This window comes from Schistocerca serialis, chromosome 9, assembly GCF_023864345.2.
Source record: "Schistocerca serialis cubense isolate TAMUIC-IGC-003099 chromosome 9, iqSchSeri2.2, whole genome shotgun sequence".
Lineage (NCBI taxonomy): Eukaryota > Metazoa > Arthropoda > Insecta > Orthoptera > Acrididae > Schistocerca > Schistocerca serialis.
In genome coordinates this window covers 192,713,541-192,725,863 of record NC_064646.1, presented here as the reverse complement: position 1 = coordinate 192,725,863, position 12,323 = coordinate 192,713,541, and positions in this window count along the sequence as shown.

The window sequence follows — 12,323 nt, the reverse complement described above, 5'->3', positions numbered from 1 at the left end:
TTACTCGGTTGGTCAAAGTCACCTCCAACTTACACTGCATGATCTGGGTATTTCCGCGCTACTGACCATAGCGGAATCAGGTGGCTGGTGAAAACAACCAACAATTAACTTATTTTGACTCACACCTGTTGTGCGCAACCACATTAACTTAACTCTCCTACACTCAAATTCGACCTCAATAGAGGCAATATTTTTGTCAACTGCAGTGAACGCACGTCTAATCTGTCTTTTCGATGTACGTTCCATGAATTGCTATATATCTCAGAACTTTCCGAGCTTGCAGCATGTACCCAGTTTTTCAGAAAGTACGGGTCTCATTTCTTCTGGACGTAGGGGATGCGAGCCATGCAATTTGTCCCGAGGACCTGCCGTATCTGGTGCCAGCGATAAGGTCAGGCCTCCCCCGAATTCCGTGCTTGAGATAGGACCGGGACCAGCTGCCGTGCACCACCCAGTATTTATGCGGACCTCCGCCTCATCAGTCGCGAAGACAGCGCGCTTTATCAGCTACCGCTGACACTAAACACCGGGCTACCGAGACTCGAGATAGTGGCGGTCCTGGTCATAAGAAACAGCCAACCGTACCTCACGGCTTTCAGTTCACATTTTATTTCATCCCACGTCGTCCTAGTGGCTCCATACCTCATCTGCTCCAGTGGGCCCCGACACAGTCGTTGGTTCCTGCGAAATACGGTCGTAGTTGATGGCGTATGTTAATCTGTTAGAGGATACTATGTTCTACATGTACGTGCGTTTTTCTCATCTGATACATTGAATTCTGCCTATAGTTTATTTCAAATCGCGATAATTCGAAGAAAGGAAGGTAGGGAGATTAGAGTTTAACGTCCTGTCGGCAGCAAGGTCATTGGAGCACAAGCTCGGATTACGAAAGGATGGCTACAGAAATCGGCCAGACCGTTTTTAAAGGAATTATTCCTGCACTTGGCAGAAGTATTTTAAGGAGGTCGCGGAAAACCTAGATTTGGATGGGCGGCTGAGAATTTGAACCGTCGTCGTCCTGAATGCGAGTCCAGTGTGTTAACCACAGCGCCAGTTTTTTTAACTAATATTGTTTATTGTACTAAAAAACGTTGAATTACAGTGTTGCACAAACTTCGATGGGACATTTAAGCACTACTAACTAAGTTTTAAAACTACCTACGTTATCCCAGCAGCTTTGGTCTTTTGTGATCGTAAAGGCGTTACACGTACGTTAGGTGTGTTGCATACGTATTGGGCGTTACTTCAAAAAATGGTTCAAATGGCTCTGAGGACTATGGGACTTAATTTCTGTGGTCATCAGTCCCCTAGAACTTAGAACTACTTAAACCTAACTAACCTAAGGACATCATACACATCCATGCACGAGGCAGGATTCGAACCTGCGACCGTATCGGTCGCGCGGTTCCAGACTGTAGCGCCTAGAACCGCATGGGCGTTACTTCATTTCAATCATTTTGTTCGCTACGTGATCGGTGTGTTATTAGATTCCCCTAGCAACCGGGAGTGATGAACTGTCTAGAAACTGCGTGAGTATATATAAAGAGCTGCGTAACCTACAGAACACATTTGTTCTAAGTAATTATTCTTTTCTCTGTTACTTAATAGTAAACATATTTACAGCAAAATTGAAAGTAAGAATGTTTTGTTCAAGTTTCATTCGAAAGTTGATGATTTGTAGTGTGAAACACAGTGACATTGTAGTAGAAATAATAAAAAGAAGAATACAAACTTATTATATAGCGCCGTAACACAGAATTTCCTCAAAAAAATTTAAACAGAACTCAAAACAAAGACGAATCAAACATCGCTTCAATTCTTTGTCGAGCATATGTGAAACATGTTTCTGATATTCAAAAATAACTTTCCCACTTACCAATAATAACAGAAACCACTTACCTTTAATAGTGATGAAGAATGTTCTATTGAGTACAAAATAACAATAATAATTTTATAGACTTTCTTTATGTTAGGGCATGTAAACTATACTTTCATCAAAAGTAACTGCTCAGGTTACATAAAACTGGAAAAGCTACAGGTTCAGCTAATTTTAGTTACTTATAAAATGCAATTTACGTTTTATAATGATACAAAATAACACATTGGACTAACACTGAAAGACGTGCGGTTGTAGTTGTGTGGAGAACATACAAACAGAAAACAAATAGAATTCGTTGGCTCCCTGTTTTTTTTCTCATACATTCAGTCATGTTTCTTTTCTTACCGATGCTACCAGTATTACCGGTAATCCTGTCATTTATTACGTCATTTATGTGCTACACCGAAACTACTGAACCGTAGTTTTGATAATGCGTAACTTTCTTACCAATACGTCCTTCACATCATTACATTACACAGGAAATAATTAAATATGATTTAGAGACACAAAAAAGAGACAATATCAGTGTACATTCGTATCCGCAAAAAATATACATATGGTCTGAAAGAATATATTGTTTCCTTGCTGCACAACTTTTTCTCTCTTAAGTATATAACGGTTTCTTCAAACGTTTGACCGTGGTGACGATCGTAGATTGTACTGGGACGCAAAAAAGTCGTAAAAGCTCTAGCATTCCTTTGGATTAGCCGATAACTACAGAGGGTGCGAACTACTAGCAACCAAGTCCACGCAAGTGTCGAATGCAGTATCACAAACTACGTTCGTCACATGTAGTCCGAAGAAATTCATTAGTGACCGCGCTGGCCGATGAGCAGGACGTTAATGACTCTGTCATCATTTCCCAAGTATGGTCATTAATATTTGTCATTGTTCTTGGTTCTATATTACTGTGTATACAGGGTATTCTGAAATTCCCGTTACAATATTCTGAATAGGAACCCATGTACGGAAACGTTCCATTCCCATTCTACGACGGTTTCAGTTCAGATGTATAACGCGTCCACGTCTGCTCAGGGGAAGAGCGAAGTCCCAGAGCTGCTTGTCCTAGGATAGACAGGATGAGGTGTAGTGCGTCAGAGGATCACCTGATGTGATTTGCTGCGGAACTCCTGTAGAGATAGAAGAAGAGCTGCTGACACGAGTTTTGGCCGCTGCAATAGAAATTGAAGAGACAGCAGGTGGTGTTCCGAGAGTATACCAGAACATGCTTCGTAGATACAATGTCTGTAACAACGTTCGTGGTCGCCACATCGAGACACTGTTGTAACGCATCAGTACTGTTCTGTACGCGCAGTATGCTGGATTCTTTTTTTTTTTTTTTTTTTTTTTTTTTTTTTTTTTTGGAATAACGTCATCACGTTATGTTTAAGTGTTCATACAAAAACAAAAAGTGCTTCAGTGATAAATGTATGCTACGTTATGCCTCCTTTCGACTTGTTACCTGACAGCTGCACTGCGTCACGTCTATTTCAACTCCTCAAGCAGAAGTGGATGATTTAAGCATCTGAACGAAACCTTCGTAGAACGAAGAAGTTTAGTTTCCGGACATGGGTTCCCACTCAAAATATTACGTACTCACTACGCTCTACAATTCCTTGAAGTTCGTAACGGGTATTTCCTAAAACCATGTATGTACGGTTTGTATTTTGATCCCAGTTTTGGATTTATTAGTAATTTCCGTTTTTATTACCTTAATTGGTCCCAGAAACGTTTGCGTGTTATTCCATTATATATTATTACATACCAAACGTAATTACGAATTTACCATATTAATTTTCTCATTTAGGCGCATGGAAAGCCTCGAATGTCTATGTAAATCAGCTTTCTGTTAGGTAGGTCATGTCGTTGGTAGTTTAGTAGAATTGCACATCGCCGTTTTGTACACTTCCAAACGGTATGCATTTCGAACATCGAACCATTCTTTCTATGGCGGTGTCTCTCATACGGTAGCATTGACAGTACTGGTTCTGCTCTAGGTGGATCCAGTGCTGTTGCTTTGCGGTCGGTGAACGATGAATGCGTCACAATGGACGTTCTCAGCTATACACTGGTGAGAAAAATTGTTGCGTGTATTCCTCCAGTGAACTACCAGTATTTTAAACTGAATGTTCGGTATTGTACGTATACAAAGTACGTTTTTCATATGGAGAGTTAACTGTTCTGTCACCAGACCGAAGAGCATCCCACCTCATATGAACCACCATATGCGTGTTTTCATCCTGGGAAAAAATTCATTTTTCGGAGGAACTATCTGTGACATGTACTACACCTTGGACAGCGCGTAGGTGTTACCGCATCAACGTGTAATTGTATGTTTAATTATTTTTGCTGGAAAGGTGTCAACGCTCCGCTTATCTTCCGCACAATCTCTTTTGCGTTCTCATTCAGGAGCTCATCTATTCGTTTTCTACATCAAATACGTAGTATTTTTATTTTGTCACATTCCTCGAAAGGGATGAGTCCTGAGGAGATTTTCGTTAACAGAGTAATTGGTTTCCTGATTTTAACAGCTGCTCCACATGCCAATCCGTACTTACTTTCACTTTAACTTTTAAACGATTCTCCACTCTTCAGCAGTTGCCCTGTATTCGCATTCGTCAGCTTTCACGATCATGGCAGTCTTCCTCTTTCATATCTTTCCTTATCATATAAGTTACCCCCGCTCTTCATGTTAATCTCGGCCATCCATGCTTTCTCCTTCCTGGCGGCGACCATTCCAGGATTTCTTTTGGTCGTCGTCCTTGCTCCATTCACCGTACATGGCCATACCATTGAAGAGCTCTGTTCTCAGTCCTTTGCATGACTAGTTGTTGCATATCCATAACCTCCCTAATCACCTCATTTCTTCTCCGCTCTGTCCTGGATATCCTGGCTGCCCTCCTTATTCAGTCCATCTCAAATGCCTGTACTCCGCTTTTCCCAAAATATAGTTCGTACATATGACTTCAGCTTTATTTTTCACTATTATGATTAAGTCGTCTGCGTACGCATTGACTGTAAAATAGCTGCTCTTCGTCTGGTTGCCTACAATATTGTTATTTAGTGTACGTAGAAATGGCTCTGAAGATATTCTAAAGAAAATTTTTTTTACTGTTATCTTGTAATCCGTGTAAAGTAATGTGACTAGACGGCAGTAGGATATTGTGCTTCATGTAGGATGCTTCGGCACAAGTACTACTGTTCTTCGAACTTCAGCCGTGCATACTTGCCTGTTTTCGATCTTTTCTTTCGTGACTTCGAAAAATTCATCGCTTATAATATACCAATAATTTGTGTGAAATTCGTGTGGGATTCCATCAATGCCTGAGCTTCTCTTTCTTGTCTGGTGTTTGACTGCGGATTTCAGATCGTCTTCTGTCACAGGTTCCATTAAGGAACTTCTGCTTTCGTCGCTAACTTCACAATTGTGTAAGAGTGCGGCGATTTTCGTGTTGTCAATTTGTTAGTAAATGTGGAGCTCCCTGAAATGGTTTTTTATTGCCGGAAGGTACGGCGACTTCGGTGTCACGTGATCGCCGGTTGTTAAGTTTCTTACAATTACTCCCTTTATCCTTGTTTGTTCTCTCGTCTATAACGGTAGCCACTCCACTTTTCGTTGGGTTGACGTATAGTCTTCAGACCTAACTACATTTACTTTTAGTCTGTCTGCCTGTAATTAGAATATTTCCTTTTTTAGCGTTCCTCAGTTCTTTTGTTTTCTCTTGTATTTCTCGAATGCGCTGTAATAAAATTTGATTGTACCTTGCTTTTCTCTGAATCTGTAATGCGAAGAATTTTTAATAAATTCGATACTTTGTTTGCAAGAAAGTAAGTGTTTGGTTTTCAGTACCTCTTACCATACGGTAATCGCCTCAGGAATCCTTTCACTTTAGTGAGAAATGCAAGGTGATCAGTCAAGCTGGGTGTATAAATTCATATCCATCTATTTTCTGAAACATAAAACCTGTCCGCTCAGATTGCTGCATTTGAACTTATATAGGTGTAACGAGTCGTCTGGATTTTATGTATTTAGCCTACGTCTTTTATGGTGCAGCAATTGTTACCCTTGATATCCACGGTTCTTAGCACAGAATTACAATCACCTCTAAGTATTAGCACCTTTTAGGGGGGGGGGGGTCCTTAAATAATGTTACCTGGAAAAAAGTTGGTCTAGTCCGCTTCTTATTCCATTCGGACGATACGTATACGTTTACAAGAGTAATATTACTGATGACTTTTGTTATCACCCTGACGTCTGGATGAAATTCAAGTTGATTCATTTCCAGAACTCTCTTTCTTAACACTGCAGAATCGCGCCCGTCTTCTCCTACATTATTATTGATATTATATGCGACTGTAAGCAAACGACTTTAGATGCTACTTCTTGCAGGAATGTTACACCTACCACCTGCTTTTAAGAGTTTACCTAAAACTTCTCATTTGGAGGATCTGGCAAAACAAGGGCAGCTTTAGAAGGCTTGAAAGGTTCCTGATGGATTTGTTACTCAGTTGGCATCCAATGAATAGGTCACTTTCTAAGACATTGAGCTGTCCTGATCGACTCGCTAACTGACTCTGCTGTTATTGCCTCTGTAACTAACGTAACAACTCCATCGACGATCATAAATCAAGTAATTTGTCAGTCAGGATACAAATTTTAACTCTTGTTTCAGTTGAGCGGTTCTTTCTGCTACAACGGTTTCTACAAGGTCTCTAACATTCTGCATCAGATTGTCATTAATTCCTATAGCAAAGTCGAAATTAGGCTTCATCCAGAGGGTCCGGTGGGTCGTCTGCCCAGGGTACCGTTTGCTCCACAGTCATTTTTTGCAGCTCACGGAGTTCATTGAGATAAAGGGCACTTATATTTTTTGATATTCATGGAAGGAGTATGAATTTTGTTCCACAACTTTTTCGCAACTGTTGTTGTTTTGAATTTTTGGAATAAAGATGTTGAGGAGAGGATGTAGGAGAGGATTTCTTATTGCGACCATCTCTTAAAGGCTTTTCCTACATGGTGCCTTCTTCGGTCCAATATTCGTCGGCTGATTTGCCTTATTGTTTTCCAATTGTTCTTTGCTTTCACTGACACTTGCCACCATTTCCATATTCTCTTCCACTTTCGTAGTGGAATTCTGGAGTTCCTCAACCATTGCATTGTCAATCACGCTGACTGCGTCTTCATCCATCCTTTCATTATCTGCTACGGCAGACCCCATTCCTTTGGCGACAGTTCCACCAGCGCTTGCTGCCGTCTCCAAATACTCTTCCACTTCCGTAGGCGCATTATGAGGTCCTCATCACCTGTGTCACAACTGATGCTGTCATCATCCATGTCTGTTGATTTACTGCTATTATCAGTTTTATTGCTCTCCTTGAAGCTCCAATGAAAAGCCTCTTATTTTCATTATGTTGATTAATGTAGCTAGAGGATAATGAGGAGGGAGTCTGTAACAATAATACCGAGCAATGTGTTACAGTGATTAGCACATTCTACTCACATTCGGAAGGACGACGGTTCAAGCTCGTATCCAGCCATCCTGATACAGATTTTCCGTGACTTCCCTAAATCGCAAATGCCGGGAAGGTTCCTTTGAAAGGGTACGGCCGATTTCCTTCTCCATCCTTCCCTAATCCGAGCTTGTGCTCCGTCCTCTAGCGACCTCGTTGTCGACGGGACGTTAAACACTAAACTCCTCCTCCTCCAGTTAACAATAATAGCTTTGAAGAACAACTATAACCGCAATGATTGTATGTGCTGACTTCTTGCCATAATTAACCTAGTGCTTGGTCTGTTCTTTGCTTTTATCAGAAAGCTTGGGATCTGCATGCCGTTAGACAACCTCCTACTTACTTCACTGCTGGCACTACACATCATTGGAGGTAACGTTCTCCAAGCGTTCTCAGTTCCATCGGATTTCCTTATCGTACAGCGTGATTCATCATTCCCAATCACTTGTTTCCAGTCGTCCACTCCGCAGTGGCGTTGCTCTTTACCCCAACTCAAAATGGTTCAAATGGCTTTGAGCACTATGGGACTCAACTGCTGAGGTCATTAGTCCCCTAGAACTTAGAACTAGTTAAACCTAACTAACCTAAGGACATCACAAACATCCATGCCCGAGGCAGGATTCGAACCTGCGACCGTAGCGGTCTTGCGGTTCCAGACTGCAGCGCCTTTAACCGCACGGCCACTTCGGCCGGCACCCCAACTCAATTGCCGCGTAGCTCAGACTACAGAAATGTGTGGTTCATGAGGAGTTACTCGACTACTGTAACTCATTATTTTAACTTCCTAGAGCAATTGTACTAACTCCACTTTGAAACTCTCGGACGACTTCCTCCGCCGATTTGATGCTACTGTTTAGAAACACTTTCCGTTTAAGGCCCCTGTTCGTCATAATATGAGGCCCACCTGGTTTTGCTTTAGCTGTGGATGTTGCTTCGCGTTAATCAACAGTCGACAAGGGCAGCTTTAGAAGGCTTGAAAGGTTCCTGATGGATTTGTTACTCAGTTGGCATCCAATGAATAGGTCACTTTCTAAGACATTGAGCTGTCCTGATCGACTCGCTAACTGACTCTGCTGTTATTGCCTCTGTAATAACACAATACTCCCCGCTTCCTTTTATACTGGTGAGTCCAACTCTCGTGACGACTGGTGGTGATTTCCGAATTACATAAGGGTGTCCGATAATTTTGATCACATAGTGTACATAATCAGGAATCGATTCACATTTTAGTTTCCACTTCCAGTAACACAATGAAAGTGATGCAGTTAAGTTATAACTGATCAAATTTGCGACTATGCTTTCACAGCTGATTCACTGCCACTGTACTTACTCGTGGTTACCGATTGTCTGTTGCATCCCTTATTTTTGTGGGTATACCATAAAACTGCATTTGTTAACTAGCCACATCTAAGAGTGACACGGCGACTAACTAACATATATATTACTTTAAAGGTGGCTGATAGCTAAAAACGGTTGTAAAAATAAAGTAAATACAGTCAGTTGTGTTTCATATGCTTCTTAAAGTATATCAGCTGAGCTATGATAACAGCATGAAGCAGGCTCGTCCAAACTGTGCCCCTGGGGCGCTAGCGTCCGCGATTGCCCGCGGCCAGCGCCCCCGGGCGAATTCGTATGTTGTCGCAGTGGCCGAGCCGTGTCGCTTATCTGGCCGTACGGACCGCCCGCCGAGCCTCGCCATGCCACTGTACACGCGCTTCGTACGTAATTGTCTTCTTTAACAATGTTGATTGTGAGAATTAAAGAGCTTTATAACCTTAATTCTGTTTTTAATAAGTATTCAAACTTGATCGGTTGAAATTATTACGTACAAAACGGCAAACTAAGGATCCGATTTCTAAACTCTGAAAAGGGATACAAAAAGATGTAGCCCGAAGTAAAACAAAAAATATTTACTTGTAATTGCTAACAGTAAGAATGAGACTCTATATCCCTTACATGAAATTATTTCTAAAGTGGAATATTTATGACTCTAGTTCATTTAAGAAACTGATATATTTTTCAGAAGACGCCTTTTGTACATAATGACGAGTGTGCATGTGCAGTACTAATAGAATGAACCTGTGGGTCAGAAAACAACTCAGGACGACGGTTCAATCCCGTGTCCGGCCATCCTGATTCAGGTTTTCCGTGATTTCCCTAAATCGCTCCAGGCAAATGCCGGGATGGTTCCTTTCAAAGGGCACGGCCGACTTCCTTCCCTGTCCTTCCCTAATCCGATGAGACCGATGACCTCGTTGTCTGGTCTCCTCCCCGAAACAACCCAACCCAACCAAAACAACTCAGATGTTCTTCGATTCTTGTTTTGGATATTGTTTTCTAAAGCTCTGCGTAGCAATTATGCCACACCAACACTAGTTGTTACCTAAACAGTAAATGGTTTGCTTGTTTTACCGATTATCGACCTCTCTTACAGAGGTGCGCTTCCTCTGTTACTTCGTCTACGTTGGATCTGACTGGCTGACAGTCCAGGGCAGCGCAGTGCTGTGCGGTCTCACTCGCGCTGCAGCTCCTCCGGCGACACTAGCGACACACGGCCGCGGACGGGGCGCTGAACTACACTGCCTTGCGCCCGCGGGGCGCGGGCGCGCCCACCGGGCGCAATTCTTGAATGAGCCTGGCATAAAGTGTATTTTATCGAGTGACGTAAGTACCTTCCTCAGTAAATTAATAAATAATAGAAACTGTAACATTATTAGGTGCATCACCGAAGTGAGACTTCAGAAACAAGGAAACAGACATCACGTGTTGTAAAACAATAACTTTTGCAATCGTAAATGTTAAGATTACTAAAATTCCTCAATCTAGTTTTTTTTAGTCATGAATATCGTGACTAATTTAAAGCAGCCCGCCTCGAATTCATTTTATACGCCAACGTCTTCCTCTCAGAGTAGTGCCTGCATCCAACGTCCTCAGGTGTTACATATACGAGGTGCGGCTAGAAAAAAACCGGACTGATGCTGGAAAAAACATTTATTTACAATTATTTACAATTTCATGTTATCTCCTTCAATGTACTCTCCTCCTCGGTCTCTACACAGCTCCATACGAATTTTCCACTGTTCATAGCAATGCTGCAGATCATTTTCGGTAAGTCCATACATTACTTCCGTCGCTTTTTCTTTTACTGCTTCAACAGTCTCAAATCTAGTTCCTTTCAAAGCTGACTTGATTTTAGGGAAAAGAAAAAAGTCACAGGGGGCCAAATCAGGTGAGTAGGGTGGATGATCTAAGATGGGAATGTTGTGTTTTGCCAAAAACGTCTTCACTGACAACGCACTGTGAGCTGGGGCATTGTCTTGGTGAAGGATCCATGAGTTTTTTCTCCACAAATCGTTCCGTTTTCTCCGTACTCGCTCACGTAGGGTAGCCAGGACGCTAATGTAGTAATGCTGATTCACTGTTTGTCCCTCTGGTACCCAATCAATGTGCACAATCCCTTTGATGTCAAAAAAAAAACAATCATCATTGCCTTGAATTTCGATTTTGACATTCGTGCTTTTTTTTGTCGTGGAGAACCAGGAGTTTTCCAATGCATCGATTTTGTAAGAAGGTGGGATCACTTTCAATGTTTTCCAGGATGTCAGAACAAATCATTCTTCGGCGTTCCTTCTGTTCAATTGTGAGACACTTTGGAACCATTTTTGAACACACTTTGTTCATGTTGAAACTTTCATGAAGAATCTGCCTAACACTTTCCTTGTGAACTCCTGTTAACTCAGACGCTGCTCTGATTGTTAAACGGCGATCTTGTCGAACAAGTTTACCGATTTTTTCAATGTTTGCATCAGTTTTTGCTGACAATGGTCTGCCAGTGCTAGTGTCATCACTGGTGTCTTCGCGGCCATCTTTAAATCGTTTAAACCACTCAAACACTTGTGTTCGCGATAAACAATCATCGCCGTACACTTGTTGTAACATTAAAAACGTTTCACTTGCAGATTTTCCTAGTGTGAAACAAAATTTGATGTTAACACGCTGTTCTTTCTGTACACTCAACATTTTCCGACGCACAGACAAAACGTCAACTACTTAAAACAGACGCCACGGGCAGACTGAGTGCAGGAGGCAGATGAAACTCGAGTAGTAGGCGGAGCGAGAGTCACGTGACAGGCCACGCGACTTTCAGCCTCATTGCATTCGTTTTATTGTTTCACCAGTACTAGTCCGGTTTTTTTCTAGCCACACCTCGTATTCCAACTCTCTTGTTCTTCCTCTGCAGTTTTTACTATCTACAGCGGCCTTAAGTACAGATGAAGGCATTCCCAGGTGTCAAGCATATCCTCCTGTCCCTTCTTCTTGTCAATGTTTTCCATCTATTCCAATCCTCGTCGATTCTGCGGAGAGCCTCCTCATTTCTAATTATCAACGTCATTGTATATAACCACATCTGAAATGGTTCCATCATCTTCTTTCTGGCTTTCACACAGCTCATGATTCATGTCCTTACAACGCTGTGCTCAAAACGTACATTCCCAGAAATTTGTTCCTCAAAACTGGACCGGTGTTTGACACTAGCCAGGAATTGCCGGGAATGCCCTCTTCGCCTTCTCTATACTGCTTTCTACGCCCTCGTTCGTTAGTCAATCGGTTCTCTGTTTTTTGCTTCCATGGTAGCAGAATTGCTTCTCTTCGTCTGCTTTGCGGTGTTCAGCTTTATGTCAAGCTTTTCGCCATACTTTCCTGTTACTCTTACCAGTTTCGTCTTTTATCGGTTTACTGTCAGTAGTGTGCGCTCATAAGACTGCTCATTCTGTCAACAGACCTTGCAGTACTATAGTTTCAGAAAGGATACCAATGCCATCAGCGAATGTTTTCATTGACATCGTTTCACCCTGACTTTTAATCCCATTCCTGAACTTTTTTTCATTTCCGTCATTCGGTGAATAGTAGGTTGAACAGTAGGATCTAAATA